General features: G+C 33.9%; 1 long non-coding RNA gene across 3 annotated transcripts in view; it reads left to right on the top strand.

Annotated features, from left to right (window-relative positions):
* The window catches only part of LOC150020733 (uncharacterized), a 448,609-nt gene that overhangs the window by 388,578 nt on the left and 35,032 nt on the right, over positions 1–24,999 (top strand). For all 3 annotated transcript variants that reach the window (XR_016509813.1, XR_016509802.1, XR_016509812.1), the window contains one exon: positions 11,948–12,008. This is a non-coding gene — a long non-coding RNA (uncharacterized LOC150020733). The remainder of the gene's footprint in view (positions 1–11,947; positions 12,009–24,999) is intronic.

Here is a 24,999-nt window from a genome sequence, read left to right as displayed (position 1 = left end):
ATAAATGTTCTCAGTTCGAGTGCAATGCCCTTCCCAGCAGTCCCCCTAATATTGCCTCAGATCTGGGATCAGGTTTTGACTGGACACCTATGGCTCATACTCTGCTTATTTGCAAAGGCTTTATGAATGCAATCCATGAAGTCATTTGAACATTTGATAGCAAGTACAGAATACACTTGGGGTTCTTCTTGTTAAGTATACAGGAATATCCCGGCTATTTATGACTTTGCTCTTTAACTCTTCTAATACAAACTTAAATTTGGTAACAGAGGTTCTTATAGCCATTCATTGCAATGAACTCTAAAATTAGTTACTATATAAAACAGAGCCACTAAGTGGGCAAAAATAATGGCAGATTTCCAAAACTTCCATGCTTAATATATGAGCCTCACTTGGTTTGTGAACCAGGAAATGAAATGTTCTGCATATTTAAGATAAATGCTCTTCTTAAACAAAGTCAAATTAATAAGACAACTACCAATTTTACCCATCTGCATCATTTCTAACTACACAAATTTATTAATTTTAAACTTGATATGATTTATCTTTCCAAACTCTTAATATAGTACTAAAGCCTATTTAAAGTTCCATGGAAGGAGAGCATTTTATTTCTGATTCTTGTAATCTGGTTTGTATATTTTCAGGGGGATGATCTTAGTACTCCAAATTCTTAAATCAGCCAAAGCCTTAAAGAATATGCTAATTATCTGTGGGCCAAATTCCTAGATCTGAGAAGAATCAGATATTTAAAAGCAGCAAAATTACTGCTTTTTAATTACTTAGAAAAGACCAATATAGTGAAAATTGCATGTTATTCAGTTTCCCTGTTTTGGAAAAATAAAAATTGAAATGTACAATTCCATAGTTACTGCAAAAGTAAGGGTTTAAACCCTAAGCACCTTAAAACACCAGGGTTACCACGTACTTAAAAACAGCACTCTTTCTGCTACGTGATGGGTACTGTAATAGTAGCAAAGATAACCGCACATCTATGAACTGAATCAATTCACATGACTTTCTTAGAACCAGACCTATAATTTGAGAGTGTTCTGTAATAATTAATATTTCTCTACACATCTATCTACTAAGGGTTTTAATATGACTTTTAAGTATACATATTAACTCATATCAGTAATAACAAAACCTCATTTTACATTATGGTCAGTGTTTTATGGAATTATGTTTATTTAAAACTTTTCTTCTCTTCCCATCTGATACAAAGATAATGAATGGTCATTAATTTTTAATGAGTCTTGGTGTTTAGTTAATCAGAAGGGTAAAAATAATAAGTGATTTAATTCTCTGAATTAATTATTTGAAGTCAGTTAATTTTTTAAAAAGGCTTTATTCTCCATCTACTCATTGTAATTCTTGAAGGAAATTCTAGAAAATATTTTCTGAGGCCCCCATCTTTATGATTTAATAACCATGTTTTATAGTGTCATTAATAAAGCATGATTTTATGTAAAAAATTTTTATCTTTCATGAAAATAATAATTCCAGTAGATGCCTACCCTTCACTCACACAGCCTCCAAAGAGTATTTTGACTTCAGGAAAATGGATATTATTCACTACCCTTCCTCCCATCCTGGTTTTCCTTTTGAATTTCTCTTTGGGCTTGACTTTTTTTTTTTTCTTGATATAAGTTTAATTTTTTTAAGAGATTATCTGAGGCATATTAAACATTTTAAGAGTTTATCTGAGCAAAAACTGATTCCAATTGTGCAGCGCCAAACCAGAAGTGGTTAGAAGTGCTGAGAGGCACACACACACACCCCTTCCCACCACAGGAACAAGGGAGAAGACTTTCATAGAGAAGACAGAGCAAGGACATTGTTTGCCTATAGATTAAGCAGTGGCCTTGTTTGGGAAAGCCTAGAGGTTGCTTGTGATTGGTTGTCTTTAGGTTTCCATTTCTTAACCTGCAGGCATTAACAGGCTTGGGTTTTTGTTTGTTTAAAGACTATACAGCATTTAAAGCCACCCTAGTCTAATGGCCTCCTTGTTTAATTCACTTAACAATTTGAATCTCATTTTTACCGTCATTTTCACTGCTATTTCCTGCTCTCCCCAACTCCCAAACCATCATCATGCAAGAAACACCTGCAACTACAACATACTATACTGTTTCTTATAGCCATTTGATTTATATATTTTCAATTTCTGATCTAAATAAGTTGGAATCTTTCAAGTACTTTGCCTCATGCAATTTCTTCTTTTAGTGATTTTCAAGACAGTATTATCAAAAAGACCATGTAAGAGGCAGCACTACTTCTCAGTAAAATTATGAAAAAATGTCAACAATTGAGACTGAGAAGATAACGTCATCCAAGTGTTTATAATGCTTTGTACAAAGTTCCACATTTTAACAGTAAAACTTCTGTTTATATTCCTTGACAACCCGAGAAAATAAAACATAGGCGGAGGGACAATGTGGGGAATTCCTAAATGGGAGGTGTTAGCAGCTTTTGCATTGAAGATATTCTAGAAGAAAATAAAGAGGAAACAAAACTGAATCATGATACAATAGAGAATTCCAAAAAAGTAGTTTAACTCAGAAGTCAGCAAACTGTATTCAGTGGGCCAAATCCAGGACCTGTTTTATTATGGTCTATTTGCTAATGATTTTTTTTAAATTTATGCATGTTTGATAAAAATACATTTTATATTGGAAAATTGATTAAATTTTTGCTCTGTAAGTAAAGTTTTATTGGAACACTGACACGTTCTTTCATTTATGTGTGGTCTACAACTATTTTCATAGTGCAGTAGCAGAGTCGAACAATTGCAACACAGGCCATATGACACATAACATCTAAAGTACATATTATCTATCCTTTTATGGAAATTCTCCAGACCCCTGATTTGGAACATTTCATCAAACTAATTTTCCCAGCTGATCAAATCATTATTTAACGAACACCACTTTGGGATTTCAAGTCCAGATAAACCAATAGCAAACTCAAATTTTTTTAAAGAAGTTTTGTTTATAATAACAGAAGGACAGTGCAAACAACCAACCAAAGCAATTGCCTTGTTTTATTTTACCAGAAAGAAAAGAATTAACTTTATTTTTTGATAACTCCTATGGAGTTGTAAGACATAAAACATAGAGGTATTATGTATTATATACCTACTTTTCCCTACTGGTAACACCTTGAAAACTATAGTACAATATCACAACCTAGATATTGACATGGATAGTCAAGACATAAAATAATTCTATTACCATAAAGATTCATGTTGTCCTTTTATACTCACACCCACTTCCTTCCCACTCCAGCACCTGTCTTAACTCCTTAGCTACTGATCTGTTTACATTTCTATAATTTAACCATTTCAAGAATTTTAAAATTGAATCATATAGAATTGTGACCTTTGAGAATTGGCTCTTTTCACTCAGCATAATTCTCTTGAAGTCATTCAGAAGACTGTATCAACAGTTTGTTCTTTATTGTTGCTGAGAAGTAGTCCATGGTATGGATGTACCAGTTTGTTTGACTACTCATCATTTAAAGGACATCTGGGTAGTTTTCAGTTTTTGACTATTAGGAAAAAAGCTGCTATAAACACTCATGTACAGGTTTCTGCATGAACATAAACTCTCATTTCTTTGGGATAAATGCCTGAGTCAAATTGCCGGGTCTTATGGAAAACATATGTTTAGTTTTTAAAATACTATGCCAAATTTTCCCGAGTTGCTATACCATTTCACTATTTTACATTCTAATCAGCAATAGCATGAGTGATCTGACACCCTCACCAATGTTTAGTGTGTTCCCCCAGCCCCTCCGTGTGCTCTGTGTGTGTGTGTGTGTGTTTGTTTGTTTTTTATGCTTTATTACGCTATCTAGAATAAAGCTTGCAGCACTATGTTGAATAGGAGTGGTGAGAGAGTGAACATCCTGCCTTATTGTTGATCTTAGAGAGATAGCCGTTAGTCTTTCACCATTAAATATAATGTTAACTGTAGCTTTTTGCGAGAATATCTTTATCCAATTGAGGGGGTCCCTGCTGTTCCTACTTGTCAAGAGAGGTTTCAGTTATGAGTGGATGCTGAATTTTTCCAAGCACTTTTTCTGTCTCCATTGATATAGTCAGTGATGTTTTTCCTTTAGTTTATTAAAGTGGTGAATTATATTGATTGATTTTGAATATTGAACCTGAATTTGCATCCCTGAGATAAACCTCAAATGGCCATGCTATATAATTCTTTTTATATATTGCTGAACTCTATTTGTTAAAATACAATTAAGGGTTTTTGAGTCTATATTTGTGAAAGACATTCATCTATGCTTTCCTATTTTTATGTTGCTTTTGTGTTTTTCAGGATAATATTACTTTCATAAAATAAATTGGTATGTTTTCCTTCTATCCTTCCCTCCCCCCAACCCCCGCCACATTGAGTTGAAGTGATGTTAAACCTTCTTTAAAATATTTATTATAATTATTCTCCTAAACTATCTGGGTGTGGAGATATCTTTTTGAGAGAGTTTTTAAATAACAAATTTAATTCCTCAGTAGTTACTGGGCTATTCAAATGGTCTAATTCATATGGGGTGAGTTGTGGTAATTTGGGTTTTGAAGAATTGATGCATTTCATCTGAGTTCTGAATTTTGTGTTTGTAGTTTTTCCTTATTGTCTTTAGATGTCTGAAGGGTCTGTAGTGATATATCCTGCTTCCTTCCTGAAACTGATAATTAGTGTATGCCTTCTATGTTTTTCATTTGTCAGTCTTGTTGGAAGTTCACCAGGTTTATTAATCTTTTCAAAGAACCAATTCATGGCTTCATTGATTTTCTCTATTGTTTTTCTGTTTTTAGTTTCATTTATTTGTGTTTTTATCTTTAATATTTCTTTTCTTCTTTGCTTCAGGTTGACTTTGCTCTTCTTTTCCTTGGTTCTTGAGGTTGGAACTTTGATTATTGGTTTGAGACTTTTTCTCTTTTCTAATGTATGCAGTTAGTACTATCAATTTCCTTCCTAAGCACTGCTGAAGCTGTGCCCCCAAATTTTGCTAATGTTGTATTTCATTTTTATTCACTCCAATATACTTTTTCCTTAAGACTTCCTTTTTAACTTATGGATTATTCAGAAGTGAGCTAATTAAATTAGTTTCCAGGTAATTTTTTTATTGTTGTTGTTACCTTGCTACTATTGGTTTCTGGTGTGATTCCACTGTAGTCCAAAAATACACTATTTAATTTCACTTACTTTTAATTTGTTGAGATTTGATTTATGGACTAGGATATGGCCTGTCTTGTATTATGTTGGTGGGCACTTGAAAACAAATGTGTATTCTGCTATTTGGGGGCAGTACATTCTAAAAATGTTAATTAAATACTGGTGGTTGATGAGGTCATCAAGCTCTGTATCCTTGCTAATTTCTGTCTAGTTCTATCAATTTTTGCAAGAGGTGTGTTGAAGTTTACAGTTATAATCATGGCTCTGCCTGTTTTTTTTTTTTTATTTTTTATTTTACCAGTTTTTACTCTACCTTTTATAGATTTTTTGTTTGGTGCATACACATTCAAGGTTTTTATGTTTACTTCATGGATTGTGTTTAAAAATCATTTTATGATGTTGACCTCTGATTTTGATAAGTTCCTTTGCTTTGAATTCTCTTTTATTTGATGTTAATATTGCTACTTTTGTTTTCTTTAATTAATGTTTACATGATATATGAATGCTTTACTCTTATATTATACATTTGCCTGAGTCTCTGTTTACTTTTTATTTAAGTATATTTTCTTCGTGTGGGTCATGTTTGGTAATTGCTATTGCCCTATCTTTCAGTTCACTGATATTTTTCCTTTGCCTTCTTTACTTTTGTATTTCAGTTATTGTATCTTTTCAGCTCTAAATTTTTCATCAGGTTATTCTTTATATCTTCTATTTATTTACTAAGAGTGTTAATTTTTTAAATTTGTTTCAACCATGTTCATGCTTGCTCTTTAAAGCATTTTCATGATAGTTGCTTTACAGTCTTTGTGAGATAATTCTAATATTTCTGTCATCTTGGTGTTCCCATGTATTGATTATGGCTTTTACACTCATTTTGAGGTCTTTCTGCTCCTTTGTATGACAAATGATTTTCAATCGAAATCGGGATGTTTTGGGTCCAGGTTACAAGACTCTGGATACTACTTTAACCTTCTGTTTTAGCTAGCTTCCTCTGACACTACTCCAGCAGAGAAAGAAGGGTATATGTTTTCACCACCAGGTATAGATAGAAGTCCAGGTCTCCTCCTCCATCCACCAGTACCACCTGAGTGGGAGGCCTTCATGTTACTGCTGTGTGGGGTGAGAGTTCCTGTTCCCCAGTAGGCCTCCATTGATATCTCCCTAGCTAGAATGGTTGGGAGTGGTTTGTTTCTGCTCCAGATGTGGCCTCTCCTGGCACCTTACAAGTTGGGGGATGGCGGAGTGGCTTTGATGCTGCTGGGAAGTTCCTAAGGCCCTTACTTCACTGGGCCTCTTCTGTTTGATACCACCTTAACAGGAATGGAGAAGGTGCCTCATTACTGTTGGACTGGGTTGGAAGTCCAGCCTCCCTGTATGGTCTACACTGGCACTGTATTGTGGTGGGGGAGGGACCCTGTGACAAGAAGGAAAGTTTCAATTCTTTACTCAGATGTCCCTATACCACATGGGGTTGGGGAGAGAAATTTGGGATGCTTTGTTCTATTCTAGCAAGGGTCAGCCCTCAACTCCATTAGGAGTTTATAGCTGTGGGGTGCGTGCTTGTGTGGTATTTGTCTGGAGCAAAGTGACAGTGTCTTTCTAGATACTTCCCTTTCCTGGTTCTTTGGCTAGGGAGAGCAGGCTTTTGCTGAGGCTCTTCTAGTCTGCACTAGTTAGTGTCTCTGGGTTACAGATTCCTTCAGCTGCCCATTTGGGGTATATGAGGCAAAAATAAACTCCAAGGACCCACCACCATGCTGTTCCTTGGGTCCTGAGGTCCCTGACTGGTCTGTCTTCTTGCCATCTTTTAGAGTCTCCTTACATGTGTTTTATATATAATGCCCAAGGTTGTTTTCAGTTGGGCCTAGCAGTAGGATTAGGAAAAACTAAGTCTACTCCATCTTCCTGAAAGTGAACACTTCCTGTTTCTTTTTCTTTTCTCTTTTATTTTATTTTGTTAATTGAGAGGGTAACATACAATTTTCACATTAGGTTCTTCAAGGAAGTTAAATAGAGGTATGAAAAGGGATGAGTACATTTTTGAATTAAAAAGAGAAAACTTGAGACAGAGAGCGCATCTCTATCTTTATTTTTTTAATACCCATTTCATTTCCACTTTCCAGTTTATACTAGTGTTTCTTGACTAGTTTGTTGTCAATAAATTGTCCCTGAGGACTATCAACATTTAGATTTAGAATAGAGCTTCTCTCGCTTGCAAGTTCTTCCTGAATGACTGCTGCACAGGAGCATGCCCATTTGACTCATTGCTCTTCCTCTCTGATTATTGTGTTTGCTTAATAAATACCTGCTAAGTTAGTGAATGAGAACTGGGAAATGGAAGGTTTTCTTTTTATTAGAGATTATCTCAGTTCTTCTTGCTGTGCTGAGGCATGGGACACGTGTGTCTGCCCACCATGCTGGATTCCCTAGCAGCACTGTAAGCATGTGTTAGGACATGAGCAAAATGTGTCCAGAATTTTACAATCTAGAAAAAAGCAATTTCAATTTCAGCAGATGTGTTAGGTTTTGTTTTACGGTTTAGAATTGTTTGTATTTTGAGTTACAAATTGGGAGGACACCAGAATGCTTCTCATGGGAGTGTGTATATGCGTGAACATTCATTCCTATGGCTTCTTAGGAATGTGGCCTAAGAAACATGATACAAAAAGGACCATAGGTCATTTTTAGGATATGTTTCCTAAATCCCTGAATTTTGTGGATGATTTTTTTTTATTAGGTAAATCAGTTTTATTGTCTTTTATGTATTTGTCATTCATTGAGCAATGTGTGTGTGTATGTGTGTGTGTATACATGTAGGAGGGATAACATTAGTCCATCATTTGGTAAGCCATGAATACAACTTTAAATTTTCTTGCAAATGGAATTATACTTTAGATAAAGACATTCCCATCCTTGAAACTTTTTTTTTAATGCAGGTAGGAGAACATTATTCTTTTCAGTGCTACTGAGTATGTTTGATTTAAATACTGATCAGATTTGCTTTTCCACTTGGCTTTAGATTCTGCTTAAGGAAATGGTGAAAGATTTAATTCCCTTTACTTCGGTTAGAAAGTATGGAAATGTTTTACCATGGGAACTTTGGTTGCCTGCTAGAATGGAAATTCACTGGGGTGGGGGAACCATCCCATTTTATTGCCTGGGAATTGTTGATACATTCCCTGCATCTTTCAGAGGCATCTTTCATTCCAGGCAGGCAAACTGTAGCTCGTGAAGGAACAGAAAGAGCACTTCTGACACGAGTGGGTCTCAGCAAACAAGCACGCGTCTGTGCTAGGTAGTGAAGAGGATCACACCGAAACCCGTTGCAGGGTTTTGTGTGGTCGGGGAGACAACTGGGTCTTCCCTCTGGGGACCACTCTGAGGGCGGTTCCAGCAGTCGTGCATCCCCACGGCTGCCAGTGGGTATTGCGGCCATCTAGTACAAAATTAGTACCAGATAAAATCAGGAAGTAATAAAAAGCACGAAGAATCTCGGAGCTTTTAAATCTTAATGTGAGAAACCAAAACAAATGACCTGGGCTTGTTGCATTCACTCGGGAGGAAAAGAAGACAGAGGAAGGGGATGCCTTAAACCCAGAAAACTTGCAGGGTGTTCAGTGTCTTCATTTGAGTGCCACCTGGGTGTGCTGTGAAATAAAGTTTCAGAGTAGGCATGTTCAGACCTCTATTTGCTACATTTAATAGGAAAGATTCCCTCACCCCACCCGCCCCTGAACTACAAGAAGCCAGAGTTTTCTGTACAAACTGAAACAGGCGTTGCAAGATTCAGATTCACTTTGGACGACTCTTCACATTCCAAGTCATCATTGCATTAGGCAGCACAATTCCATCTCTGGTTGATGGGCAGAAAAAGTGGGCAGCTTGCCAGGTAGACGTTTCCATGACTCCCAGCCCCCAAAGGTGATGCGTTTTTTCAGCTAATTCAATGAAGAGTGGGCTGAACTTTGGGTCTAAACGAGACAATAGCTGCCTTCGCAGTATCAGCAGAATGGGTGATGGGAACGCACTCTACATTTGGCAGAGAATCATGTGACCTTACGACTGAGATTTTGTGATGGTGCCAACGGAGACTTGGATAGCAGCAACCGTCCTGAGTTTTTTCTTCTTTTCTAGCATTGCTCAGAAAATGGTGGATCTTAATACTTGACTTTAGCCAGACTCAGCAAGCGACTGAGCTTTGAAGCACAACTTCGCCTTTATTCTGGGTTTTTGGCAGGCCACCAGGAGGCTGTCCCTTTCACGCCTGATAAATTCTGCTGCTTATCTCTAAGTAGGAAAAAAAAGAAAGAAAGAAAAGAAAAAATATAAACAGAATATTGAGGCATAACAAGTGAATCCTCAAACAGTGTGTGTTTCGTTGTTGTGGTGGGTTTTTTTGCTTTTTTTAACTGCTGAATTTTTTTAATGTTAATACCCTTTGCTCGCTGAAGAATCCAAGTAGGTTTTTTTTTTTTTTTTTTTTTTTTGGTTTATAATGAACAGGCATTTGAACTGGGCAAACAAGACGACAGCAGCAGTGAGCATGAGATCATTGCAGCAGTGTAGCAAACTGGCACCCTGCCTTCTCACCCTTTTGGTTCAAGAGACAAACGTGTGCGATCCTCATTTCTGAAGTCAGCGCCGCCTGGAAGGATTCCTGGTCTCTCCCACCTTCTACCACTCTGCTGCCAGGGACGGCAAGGATTGGTGCAGCTTCTGCGCAGTGCTTTGTGCCTGGAATACCGAAAAGGAAGAAAAAGAAGACAAGCACACTGTTCCTTTTTTCCAAGAAATAACAGGAACCCTGAAGAAAAAAAAATCCAAACAACGGGGTTTGTCCCACTCCACGCAACAGTGATGAAAAAATAATAATAATAATGAGACGTTCCTGCTCAAAAACAAAAACAAACAAAAATCTAAACCAAAACCAAAAAAAAAAAAAAAAAAAAAGCAAACATTGGCTTGTATAACTGCAGAGACATCGAGCTACAAAGCTTTGTAAGGCAACATAAAAATGAGCCTTCTTATTTTTATTATTTCAAAAATATGGCATAATTAACAGTATATTGCACTTGGTGAAATCGCACCTTTGTTATCAGGTATAACTTTTTTTGTTGTTTCTTTTAAAACCTACTGTTATAGAAAAGAGAATCCTTGAACTTTCCATTTACTCTTATTTAACTTATCACCCACTTTACTCTTATTAACTTTTTTCTTTTGCTCTCTTGCTCTAATCCTGCTTAGAATAGAAATGTAACTATAGATAGAAAATCTCTATGTAAAAGATGATCTATGTTTTTATTTTTGTTATACATAGAAGTTTTGGAAAGACATTAATATGTTTTCTGTGCTTTTTGTGTACAGTTATTACTTTCTGCTATCTAAGAAAACTGAGTGTTTAGCCCTAATTGGTAAAGAAACTAAGTCTTTCATGTGCTGTGACTCATAATTTGAAATGTGAAAGAAAACACTTTTTGAACTTCTAAAAAAAGAGTCCTATTAGAATATGCATTAAATTGCAGAAACATAAAATTAGTTGGGGGGAAGTTATATTAAGTAATTTACCAGGATTTTAGTATAACCTAAATAAGGCTGAAACAAATATGTTCTCAGTTGCAAAGCAGAAAAGAAGCTTGTTCCACTTTTAAAATAGAATTTAAGAGAAATATTTGTCTTTAGAGCTGTTGCAGAGTGCTTTGGAAATATCCGTTAAGTATTTCAGTGGAAAAAGTACATACAAACTTGTTTTAAGTTTCTAGCAATGTATTGGCTTAGCAGATAGATGTATTATTATGTTTGTAGAATTAAATTGCTAAGGAATTTAAACACTTTATAACAAAACTCTGTTTTGCCTTATTCAATGGGGGAAAGGATTAACGTGTACTCCACCTATTCTGATTTTGATTAAAACTTTCTAATCATGTTTAAAATTTGTTAAAATGAAAATGCTTTTGCAATATACAGCATATATAAATGAAGACTATAATTTGCATGTTACAAACTGATGCTATATTTTCCATGAAAAGAATAAACTTTAAACAAACTGTTGTGCTCCTAAAATCTTATTTCATTATATTGAAAATACATAGGGTAAACAATGAGTAAATATAGAACTGTGAATTATTTCTTTTTTGTTATTCTGTGAAGAGTTATGGGGAATTAGAAATGCTCTATATAACTGATAACAATCAAATGAAACGTTTTATTTAGTTTATGGTTTATTGTTCCCTAATTATTTAAAATATAGCTCTTGTTTCTTTGTGCTGCCTCAGCTAATGGAACATCAACTTTCACAGGCTTAATTAACATTTATAAACCTGTTTTCATGTTTCAAGATCCTTTAGTTGAAAAACATTATTTTAAATGTTATTTTTAGGAGTCATTAATCTCTACACTCTTAATTATCTTATTAAGCTCATGCCAAATCCACATCTCTTTTCAGCTTTCAGTAGTTCATTGTGCAAAACCTAGTCGCTTCTTTACCAGCCATGCCTCCTTTCACTTTCAAAATTGTTACCGTGAAAACACCACCAACCAAAATGAATGCATAAATGCAAACTATGAAACCACATTATATGTCATATGAGTAGCCTTGGGTGGGGCTCTGTGAGTCTTCCAAGCCTTTAAAAAATAGTTTACAAGGTTTTGCCCATTTTGATATTGTGTTTTCTTCTCGATCGTCTACCTTCGTTCCCACCATCCTCCAGATGCTCCTCCTAGACAGCAGTTGTCTGATATTTCTCCTTTTGTGGTTGTTTTAGGGAAAAACTTAAAATGGATATGAGAAGTGAAGAAAGTGATCATAGGAGAAAATCATCTCAGGTAAAAATGAAAATCAAAAGAAGAATTAATATTTAATATTTTTAAAGAAAAAACAAAATAATTTTGACTGTGTTTAAAGAATTCGTTTCATATTACTTATGAATCTGGTTGTTGGAATTTTAATTGATGGTTTGAGAATTTATATTACCTACTTCTGTGAAAAATTTTTGTTTGAGTTTGTGAGCAATACACAGTTTGAGTCATTTTGAATGAATATCTATGTATGCATACATATGACATAGGTGAAATACGGTTGAATAAGAAATAATTTAGGAAGAAGAAAAAGTGTATTTTATCAGTTGTTGTGCCATATAAAAGGAAATGAAATCTGGCGAGGAGGAGGAATAGAGTCATTTTTTTTTCTTTTAAACATACAATCTAATAAGACAATAAAACCAAATATACATTTTTTTTAGTTACAATAAACCCAAAACATATGCTACCTTATAGTTCACATCTAAATTTAAGAATTTATATTGAAATATTTTTACTATAATTGAATGCATGAATCTTGAATGTTGATTTTTAACTTATTAATAAGCATGAGTATAATTTGGAAACAAGTAATGGTGAAAATTATGTAGGCCAAATTCTGTATGTAAAGTTTATAAAACACACATTATATTATTTATTTCAAACCATGCAAATACATAGTAATTTTTATGTGGTACTACTATTTTTCACAATGACGGTATAATTGAAAAATGCTAAGTATTGTGGCTATGAGTAAAACAATTAATGATTGCACAAGTTACAGTTTTGTTGCTGTTGAATTTAGAATATCAAACCTGTATGTGGCTGGCTTTATGTTTACTCTTGTGTGTTTGTCCATGGTCTGGTGATTTAAATTTTTTTAATCACTCTTTTTAGCCAACCTGTTGACCAGATGAGAGATGTATGTAGTCATATATTTTGTTTTAAGTATATCATCTTTGAAAATAAATTTAACCTTATGATATATTAGAGAGATGATACCTTTTTTTATGAACTAGATCTGGAGTATAAATGTTAACACACAGTAGTAGTAATAATGCTATTAATGTGATTAATTTTAGTTTTCTATTATTTAATCCAAATATTGTTAATTTCAGTGTTATTCTAACTGTTCTCAGCTACGTATATATTGAGGACTTTTAAATAACTTCTTTTGGTACTCTGCCTAGTCAACAAGATTTTGTTTTATGAGAAAGTTATATGTTACCAATTCCTTGAAACCACTAACCAAGGCTTTAAAAGAATTAGAACAAACACACTCTAACTCTTACACAATTAGCTTAATAGTTAATTTGGTCTTAATTATAGGTTCATAACACTACATTCATGCCTCACAATAACATAATTCATACATGCATATATGGATTTTTTTAAAACTGATTGTTAATTAGAATAGTCTAATTCTAAAATACTTTTTAAAACAAAAGTAATCTGAAAATATTTCAATATAGTATTTTTTAAATTCTTATGTATATAAATATCTTCATTTAGTTTAGAATATTTATGAAGGCCTTTAATTGGGAATATCCATACTTAGAGCATTTAGCATTTAAAATATTTATATTAAAGGATTATTATTATTGTCTTCATCTCCTAATTTCATCAGATACTTACAACAAATTCTGCTTTACTAAGGAGCCCATGTGAGATGTTGCCCGTTGGCATAAACCCGTAGATCCGATCTTGTGGTGAAGTGGACCGCACAAGCTCGCTTCTATGGGTCTGTGTCAGTGTGGTAATCTGACAAAATGCTATGCACAATGCTGTTAAATAGTATTTCAGTCAAACTCCTGTAAAACTCTAGTTGATTACTTTTGAAGTAATTGTATTTTCCTTTGTTTTCTTCTAAATGTATATATTAATCCTCATCTGTCTTAAAAGGCAGGCTTCAGTTGTTGACCACTGGTTCAGGGAATAGCCATTCAAGTTTGAATGCACGTATAGTAAATTGATTAAGAAACTTGGATTGATTTTTTTTTATAGCAATGTATGAATCAAGATCTGAATAGATCCTGTTCAAAAATGTCAGTTCATATTATAGTGGTTAGTTCACCTCATCAACTTCAATAAGAAAATTAAAGACAACATTTGGATTTATGTGCTACTATGAAACCCTTTTCTCTTGAAAATGAAGCTGAATGCTGTATATTTTTAATATTATTAATTGCTAGTACAATTATGCCAGGAGAAATGTCAAAGGACATTTTGTTTGACCTATGCTGGAAACCCAAGAGGTTAGGATAGTCCTAGTAGACACATATTAAGTTAATTGGTAAAATGTTAGAATATTATATCTATACCCTTGCCAAGCCCTTAGGTGTATGGTCGCCATATTTGGAGGAGCTGACTGAAGATATGATAAGGAATTTGAAGCCACAGTGGAAGCTGTGTGCATCCGGGTTGAGGTAGTAGGTTGTATGGTTTAGAGTTATACCCTGGGAGTTAACTGTACAACCTTCTAGCTTTCCTTGGAGCACACTTGAGCCATCGAGGAATTCTTCATCACTTTAATCTGACTGAGCAAATTTCTGTGTGAAAAGGTAATGTGTCATGAGCATTTTGAATAATTTGAGCCTTTATTACATTAAAATAGTATTTCTGTATTAGATTTTCCCATTTACATCTACTTATGATGCTGGCAAGATGGTATTTCTAATACGTTGCTACTCAGTGATCAAATATTTTTCACAACTGGTGAATAGTGACTTAAACTGCATTAATATTGCAGCTTTTTCATGCACAGGTTCATAAAATTTGACACTGAATTTTATAAACTGATCATTCTTTATATTTTTATTGGCTACTTAGACACTACAGGAAAAAAGATCTACCAGTGTCAGTGACTCCCACAGCATGTTGTCTGAGTCTTTCTTATGACACATCACTTTTTCCCTTATGCTATGCTAAGTGCTTGTTTATTTTTTTCCATACTAGACTGTAAGCCCCCTGAGGGCAAAGTCCATGCTTTATTTTTCATTGTATCCCCTACAATGCCTTACACATAAAAAGAACTGAGTACTTATTGGGTGAATGAATGGAGTATAAGAACTCTCTGTGTGATGGTTGCTATTACTATATTTGACTGAATTACAACAGGGGTCACAAATCTGTTGTGTTTATTTGTTCTAAAATTTCTCCAAATTTAATTCCCATATTGTTCTGATTTAGTAACATACTTGACTTATTTCTTGACTGGGTTCAGTGTGTTCATTCATGCTAGACATAAAATTTTAGATTTAGGAGTGCTTTTTATCTAAAATAAAAAGAATAGAATGAGTTCATTTTTATTATTAAGTTCTTTACAGTTCATAAAACTAAATTTAGATTGTGCATATTTCTTTTGAATTTTAAATTCCTTAATTTTCAGATGAATGTTTTTTTTATTTTAGTATCAATTTTAAAATTAGCTCTTTGTATTGTGTATACTTCCCTTATCTTCTACCCTTTATTTTTATATAGCTATATGGTTCTAAACCAGAACCATGTGAAGAAAATAACAAATATATAAAGTATAATTTGAGATTTGGACCACATTTTTTTTTGAAGGAAAGACACCTACATTATTATGTCTGTACAAAGCAAATGGGTCTCTTTGGAATCCATTAGCTTGCTGTCAACTTCAGTGGCAGTAAATTGTATAATTTATATGAAGAGGCTAGTTTATGTAGATCATCTTTCAGTCACAGAAATTGTTGTCAATATTATAACTAATTTAAACTCCAAGCATGAAACATTAAATACATAAAAATTTGTAGATATTAATATACACTAGTATGTTAAAAACCATAAGACCCTGGCTATGTGTTGATGAGCTTTCTAGATAACATTCTGACATTCAGAATATTCAAAATCTGGAATTTACCAACAAAGGTAGTGAAGAAGGAACTTTTGAGTCACCAACAGGAAGAACACATGAGCCTTAGAAAGCCAAATGCCAATGATTTAAAGCAAAATTATTTGACTGGTATGCGGAAGTCAAAGACTAGTGGTTTCTATGAAAGAAGAGTCTTTTTAAGGACTAATCAAGAGACCATGGACAAGAGGCAGAAGACAGACAAGAGAATAAGAAAGAGAGACAGAGAATGGAGAGATGAAAAAGACAAGACAGTGATTCGTAGCAAAGAGAAGCAATGATGTCTAATGATAGCAGTTCAACACAAAGGTGGAAGATATAAACAGCTGAGTGGTATACAATTAAATCTTTGTGAAGAGTTTAGCCCTTGAAAGCTAGGACAACGTTCTTGTGTGTAAATGTATGTATTTGTATGTATCCCAATATTCAGTGTATTGATTTGGAGACCAAGTCATGTTCATGTTGATGGCCCATGCAGTGCAATAAAGTATATATTACAGAAGTCAACTATGATGTGTAGTATAAAGATAATCTCATAATAATACTATGATAAATGCTTAACATTGTGTTCTCATATCTACTCTATTTAAAGTGAACTGGTATTATAGAAGAATGGCTGAAAAGTAACAAAAAAGTAACAAAACTGTAGCTCTGACTCGTTGTGTTAGTTATGCAGAATTCATAATCCTGAAAGGCAGAGGATGTAATTAACATCAATGAAGAAAATAGGGTGAGAATACTACCTTGGGAGAATTATGCTTTCACTAGTGATTAATAATAAATTTCACTCTTCCAGCTATTGGTGTTGTTTAAAGTACTATATGTTTATGAAAAATTTTTAAATGACAAATGTACAAATTGAAAGGATTATTTTTATAAAACTAAGATTCAGGATCATTGTTGATGTCAGGATCTACAAATAGTTTAATTATGTCTAAGAAACCATGGGGAAATGTTGTGCATTTAGATAGTTAACATTCAGTGAAGGGAGCCATTGTGCAGATTCAATAATTCCTTTAAGAATTTTCAGTGATTATACTCAACTGCATACCAGGGTTTCCACATTTAAGAAGCAATAACTATCAGTAAATCATACTCTACTTAATCAGTGTGTGTATCTATATATAATCTTTATGTTTGTAGTGGCTGATTTACCTTAAATGCTTTGTGGAATAAAGTGGAAAGTAGTTGGAGTGGGAAGGAAGGAAGAGGGCAGAGGAAGAAATGAAGAGAAGGAAGAGTGATAGGCAAAGAAGACCAATTGCAAAGCAATCGATAATGCCTTACCAGAAAAGCCTAATTTAGTTCATAATAGTATGAACTAAATTGGCCAAAGTAACTATAAGTAAATCACATAAATTACTTAACAATTGGACTGAGTCTCCTTGAAACCAATCCAGCAGTACATGAACTGTTATTAGAATAGATGAGTCACTCTCTGTAAATAGTCATTTTGTTTCTGTTATTCCCTATTATCAAAGGCAGACTCATGAGCACAGGTGATCCCCCAAGATTCCTCAAATGATGTGATACAGAATTCTCATACCCTGAGCATTATTTCACACCCACACCTAGTTTCTCTTCAATAGAACTTAGGAATAACTCTTGAGGTCACCAATCTTGACTACACCCATACCAGCCCCCTAAAAAAATCCCTAGAGAACACCTGTGAAAGATTATTAGGTGAAGGTTCCGACATTTAAAAACAGCGTTATTTCTTACTTGCTTACTAATACCTGCCATTCACTACTCCTTCCAAGCAAATGCACTACTTGATAATATGTTCTTCAAGATTCTTGTATATCACCTCTCTATCCAAAATGCCTTTAACTCTTTTCTAAGAGGGACTTTCTCAGTTTTGAATCCTTATAGACCTTACATCTTTTATTCCCACTGAGTTTTCCTAACTTCTGTGAATGATAAGTACATATGCCCAAAGTGAATGTGATTCACCTTTATACTTCCTGCAGTGTACATAGTTTTTTTAAAACTGTTGGATTGAGTTAAACTTTAAGTCATTTATTGGCAATGGTGAGACCCTATATGCAACTTAAAATAAACCATGCTTCATCAGTAAGGTCTTGTGTTAATCAAGATATTTCTAGACTCTTCAGAATATATCACTATGGGATGAGGAATTTTTGAAGACTGTCTATGTCTATACTTGATTAAGTATGTGATATATTTTAATGTAATTTATAAAACTAACTAATCTCTATTATTATTTATAATAAATATAAACTCCTTGTATACAGAAATATCTGTCTTTTTCAGAACTCACAACTCTTACCACAGCGCTTAGCTTATAGGATGAATTCAAGAACTCTTTGCTGAATGAACAAAAAATTTTAAATGAAAAAAAAATTATGTGATACATGGAGCAATTCTACATTTAAGTGGACTTCTTCAGACTTTAAAAATTGAGAGGTTAAGAGAAATTAGAAATATCACCTTTAAATTTTGAGAAATCTGTTAGATGGTGGCTCTGGGTTTTTAGGTTGGCATTGTTTTGTGCATGCCTTTATTTTTAACCTCACACTATCCTGTGTGAAATGTGTCAGTGAAATAAACCACCCTTACTTCTTCCCAACATCTGACTGCCCTGAACTCTTGATTCTATTTCTTTTCACCTTGATCTCTTGGAGATCTTACTTGACTCCAGTCATATTGAGTCTTGTGTTTCCCATTACATTCTATATATTTAGATAATATGTAGTAAAGTTTGATTGTAGACTGTGTAATTCATGTGTGCATTTACTAATTATGCATTTAAATAGTACTTGATTAAAATTAAAAATAAAATTTAGATTTATAAATTGTAAGAACCTAAGACATCAGGGTCCATTTTCCAGATGACCAAACTGAGTATTTCATGACCTTGACAGAGTCAATCCACTAGTATGTACAAAGCCCAGATTTCTATCCAGATGAATAATCTACCCAAGATAAAATATTTTATGTTTCCTAGCAATAGATTTCCAAGTAGTTTTTTTACTGGTATCAATAGATTCTTGAGTAGCGTCATTAAATAAATTTTAATTAATTGATTGAAATGAGATAAGGTTTTATATCAAACAAACTACACATAGAGTAATTTATTATCAGTATTGAATATGGTAGCTAGATAATTAATAGTATTTAAAATGAATTCTGTATCCCCATAGTTCTTCTAAGTACAGTCTTCCTCTTCTAGGCATAGAGATAAACTTCTCTGCCCTCTAGTTCCACTGTGATATAATATCCTCTTGTTCCAGAACTTTTCTATGGGAGAGGAGTATGGCCTAGCAGTTGATGGTGTATGATCAGTAAAAAAGGGAATAAGATAGTTAACCTGTTAGCATTGCGTTGCTTGAGAAAACAAAAGATAACATGAACTGCTAACCATAACTTACTAAACTTAAGAACTCAATTGCCTATGTCCCCCACAATATATGCAAGATATAATTATATAATAGGGATCATGAACTTAAAAAACTTCAGAGTCTACACAATGAAATAATATAGACTTCAGGACAAAAGGAAGTAATGGGGACTGCAAGAGACCAAGGATGGCATACTCACTTACTTTCAAGATATCCCAAAATGATTGCTTCGGTGAATCTAAATTTGACACATGAAGACAGCCAGTTTTCCAGTTTGAAATGAAGGCATCTCATAGTAAATAAAAGCTTCAGTAGACCTGTTCTTTTGATGAAACTAACAACATTTTTACAGTTGAACTAGATAATTTGGACTGTCTATGATATTTCCAAGTAATTCTAAAGTGTTTAAAAGGGATAAATTCTTATACACTTGTATATATTATTTCAAATATACATGTTGCTATTATTTTAAATAGTCATTATGATCCATAACAGTGTAATTTTTTTTAATTTAACTGACTAATGAAAAACATTCATTGGTCAAGCAACACCTACCAATTGCAATAAAATTTTGATGCTATTTTAATGAAACAAATGTAGTAGTAGTAATTGTAGTCGTCGTCGTCGGCAGCCGTCCGTCTCGAGAGACGATGGTGTAGCTTCTTCAGAGTCTATCTGCACCGCCAAGTAATTGTAGTAGTCCTAGCAGTAGTATGTAGTTTTAGTTTTCCATCTAAATCTCAATGCACAAAACAAAACAACAAAATTTTATACTTCTTATTTCTCAAGTAATTAATGCTATAGTTGGATGATAGCATTTTCAAGTGAGAAAAATCTAAAGGTTAAATTCAACACAAAGTTCAAGTGTTCTCATTTCAGTATAAAATCTTACACTCAGGCAACTTCATAGACTTTAGGAGAGTCAAGTAACTGGTATTGTTGTTAATTATATTTTACTGTGCTATAATTAGAGGACCAGCTATGCATAAATCTAGAATTAGATCAGGTTCTTACCCGTCAATTTTTCAATATAATTTAATATAATGAACTTAAGTTGGGTAAGTAAAAATGACACAACCAATTATGAAAACACTGAATTTACAGTAATAAAAAAGATGAGTTTGCAATTTTACTAAGTGTAGTACAGATATTCCTATTTAATATAATTGGACTCAGTAGTTGATCAGTTAATGCACAAAGATTTTTGAAGAAACAGATCTTAAAAGTTAACATATACATACAACACATATCTTGTTTAAATTTTAAAACTTGATTATATATTTATTTGCCAGTGTTTTTTAATCAAAGCCAAGAAATATTTTTTACAATGTAATTTATGCAATAATTTTCAAATAAAATACCAGAAAGCTAACTTTAAGGGATTTTTTAAACTTGTAATTGTGTTTATTTTTTAATTTAATTTCTATTATATATTTTTTCCTGTTACCATTTAGCCCCTTGTCCCCCCCCCCGCTCCCGAGCAACCACCACCCTGTTGTCCATGACCATGAGTCCTTTTTCTTTTCTACTCAGTCCCGTCACCTGATAACAACCCCCCCCAACTAGCTGTCATCTGCTCTTCACTTATGAGTCTATTATCAAAATATCTTTGAGTTCGGGTTGCTGTTCACAGATCTTAGTTATTTTTATTTCTGTAAGTTCTATCATGCATCATCTATGAATTAGAATTTGGGTTGCTTCGTAAGTGTCTTTATGTACAAATCCAATACAAAGAAGTCGGAAAGCAGAACCCTATATTTTCTATAATACTTTCTAATCTTTGAAGTTGTCTTACCTACATCTAACTTGATAGTATTTTTTTAAAAGACTGAATTTCAAAATTTTCCACGTATAGAACATCTCTTATTCTTTTTTACTCATTTAACTTGGTTTATATAATATTCAATTACATTATATTTACCCAGCTGGTGTAAAACAGTTTGGGAACAGATATTAAGTGACTGCCTACCAGAAAGCATACAAACCACTGTTTGGGAACAGAAATACTTGGGTGTTCTAGAACTTTCTAAGGTGATAAAATATGCTCTGCACTGTCCTAAACAGTAGCCACTAGCCACATGTGGTTATTGAGCATTTGAAATGTGGCTAGTGTGACTGAGGAACTGAATTTTAAATTTAGTTAATTTTAATTAATTAAAATTTATGTGGTTATATGTGTTTAGTATCTAGTATACTGGAGAGTGTAGTACTGGAAACTAGCTCTTTTGCAGTTGGCATGCTGGGGCCTATGTTGCAAATGTCAGATAATCTGTAAGGTGGTGAATGATTAAGAGTACTTCTTCTGTAGTTGAATTAAGACTTAGGGGAAAAATGGCTTAAGAAACTCAAATTGGTTTGGAATTCTGATGGTTTTGTTTTATATGTTTATTTTGGTTATATTTGAGGGTAGATTTAGTTTAATGGTATTTTAGAACTTTATTCAAAAGAAGGAAGCCAAAACATTAGGAACTACAGAAGTTTGCAACTTTTTCTGAAGCATTGAGTCAACACAAACCTAATTAGAAAGTAACGACATTACTTCTCATTTTGGAAAAAAAACATGTTCTTAATTAAGAGCATAGATCCATCAGAGCTGTAAGATGAATATGTTGAGTCTCTGGGCCCTTTGAAAACACTTATAGTACTTTAAATGCATGTGGATGTGTTTATTTTTCTGAGGAAAATGTCCCAGCTCTTGTCAGATTATCTTAGGAATTCATGATTCTCAAAAAACTTAAGTATAACTGCATCTGGGTTATTGTTTAATAGTTTTTAAGGTACCAGAAGTTATTAAGTAGTACACTTGATAGCACTGAAAGCCTTCTCTTACAAATATTGTAAATCTTGTTCATCAATCTATGCATTGATCCACATAAATATTTCAAATTAAACATATAGTTTATTTATGTAATTAAATATGTAAAATTTTAATTAAATGTTGTACAACATATAATGCGTATATACTTTAATTAATTATATCTAAAATTTAATCAATTAGCTAAAAATCTGGAACATAGTTGAGAAAAGAAAGAATACCTTAATTCCTTGGGAGGATTCAATAAAATGGAATAAAATAACTGTCATATTAACTTTGAACATTCAATTGTTAATTATTGGAAAAGTCATGAAAATATAGATTGAAATATCTCTCAGTTTTCTGTATCTGTGCCATTATGTGGTCTTGCTTGTAAATGACTAGGTCTATTAAAGTGGTACATTATGGATATGATTTATGTAACATAAAAAGGCTGACACTAGTTACATGCTCAATGGAAACATTTTTCTCATATGAAAAAATTAGAAAAATTAGAAAATTGTACTCTTTTTTTAAAACTTAATTTATTGTATTTTTTTCATTGCCATTTAATCCTCTTAACCTCCCCTCCCCCAACTGTACTCTTATATGTTTTTAGAAAAATTAAAGATATTTATGTTTTAACATATTTTTATGTTTACCTTACCAAGATTTTTGTTTAATTCATCAACTGTTGATCCCAACCATATCGGGTAGGGTGGCTTCAACTGTGATAGTATTTGTCCTCTTTTAAATGTGAGAACACCAGTCAGGGGTTTATGTAATTTTCTACAACCACATAAATGGTAAATCCTAGGGTCGAAACAAATGTGTCTTATACCAAAAGGAGCTCATTTCAACTACTTTGTTATTATACCTCCAGTGACAGGCTCAGCCACTTGAAAGCAGTTGGTACATACAGTAAAAGTTTGAAAGTAAGACTCACTCTACTTTATTTAGAATAAAAGTCCAGCTGCACCAGTGAAAACTTCCTAGACCAGTGTTTCTTTCAATTTAGAGATCCATGCAACGAAAATTCAGTGAGCTCTTTAATGTCTCTGATTTTTCAAAACAGCATAGCATATCATTGCCAGGCCTATCTGACAAGAGCAAATATGTTTATTTTGAACTGGGAATTTATCAGCTCAGTGTGGTAAAATGTTTATTTAATGATAAATATTGAGCTACATCTCTCTATTATATAATGGTCACTTCTGTTTTTAAAGTCTAAGTGTTTCAAAATATGAGAGTACAGTAAGCAAACTACTTGAGATTAACTGATGGATATTTCAGAAGTATCTAACATTGTTCCTTGCGTAATCTAGGGACTCAAAGCAGACTTTATTTTTTCCTCCTCCTCTAATACATTAGCTTCACACTGCTTATTATTCACTGCCTTGCTCTGGGTGTTAAGACCTCTTAGAATAATGGTTCTTAACTTTATTGCTTGAGGACATGAAGAGAGAGGGTACTGTGTGGTGGGGGGTCAGAGGAGTTAGAAAAAGTCCTTGCTGTTATTTAGATTTTATGTCTACCTGGACACACATTGCAGTAGGCATCATTTTGTGTTATGATTTCAGAGGCTTCCCTGCTCCAGAATAGCTTGGTCTTTCATTGTACATTAAACTTAGCATCTAAATATTGGCCCGTCCCCATTCCCCAGTAATACAGAGATTGTGTGTCGGCCCTGAACTCAGGCACACCTGAATTTATAACAAAAATGGGTCAACTACTACTACAAAAGCTGATCTTTTCATCAGTGCTGTGTGATTTTCATCTGTTAAGTAACAATGATGACACCAGTATTACAAGATTTTTGTGAGGATTAAAAGATTATATTTATACTGCATTTAGCAAGCATGGTGCCTAGCAGGGAATTAGGATTGAAAAAGGTGTAATTATTATGACCGTCGTTACTGTACATATAGTAAATGGTGCAGTGTATGGTTTACTTACTAAGTGCCCCACAGGTCTAGTGCTGTGGACGCTACACAGGCGGAGCTAGCCACAGGAAACCCTGGAAGGAGGCTGTGTTCTTTAAGAGCTCCCTCTTGATTCCTGAACATCAGGGCCTTACTACCTACATTTGCTATTTTGTTTTTGTTTGTTTGTTCATTTTTCCATTATAGTTGTCCCAGTTTTTTTTTCCCACTGCTCTCCCCTGCCCTACCCACCTCCCCCCTCTTCTCCAGTCAATTCTCATTTAGTTCTCCATGTCCATGCCTCTGTTTCTGTTTTGCTCATTTGTTTGTTTTGTTCGTTAGTTTCTTGTATTAGGTGATATCGTATGGTATTTGTCTTTCACCACCTGGTTATTTCACTAAGCATAATACTCTCAAATACCATCCATGCTGTTGCAAAAGGTAGGAGTTCCTTCTTTCTTTCTGCTGCATAGTATTCCATTGCGTATATGAACCACAGTTTTTTAATCCACTCATTCACTGATGGGCATTTAGGCTGTTTCCAGCTCTTGGCTATTATAGATAGTGCTGCTATGAACATAGGGGTGCATAGGTTTTGTTGAATTGATGTTTCAAGATTCTTTGGGTATAATCCTAGCAATGAAATTGCTGGATGTAAAGGCAGTTTTACTTTTAGTTTTTTTAGGTAGTTCCACACTGTTTTCCACAGTGGCTGTACCAGTCTGCATTCCCACCAACAGTGCAGTAGGGTTCCCGTTTCTCCACATCCTCGCCAGCACTTGTTGTTTGTTGATTTGTTGATGATGGCCATTCTGACTGGTGTGAGGTGGTATCTCATTGTGGTTTTTATTTGCATCTCTCTGATGGCTAGTGATGTTGAGCATTTTTTCATATGCCTGTGGACCCTCTGTATGTCCTCTTTGGAGAAGTGTTTGTTCAGGTCCTTTGCCCATTTTTTAATTGGGTTGTCTGTCTTCTTGGTGTTAAGACATATAAGTTCTTTATATACTTTGGAGATCAATCCCTTGTCTGAGGTATCACTGGCAAATATGTTTTCCCATATGGT

The sequence above is a fragment of the Furipterus horrens genome, unplaced genomic scaffold, assembly GCF_987537825.1.
Source record: "Furipterus horrens unplaced genomic scaffold, mFurHor1.1.pri manual_scaffold_1, whole genome shotgun sequence".
In the NCBI taxonomy this organism is placed as follows: domain Eukaryota; kingdom Metazoa; phylum Chordata; class Mammalia; order Chiroptera; family Furipteridae; genus Furipterus; species Furipterus horrens.
The sequence above is the reverse complement of the archived record's forward strand: the minus strand, read 5'-3'. Positions and strand labels throughout refer to the sequence as shown.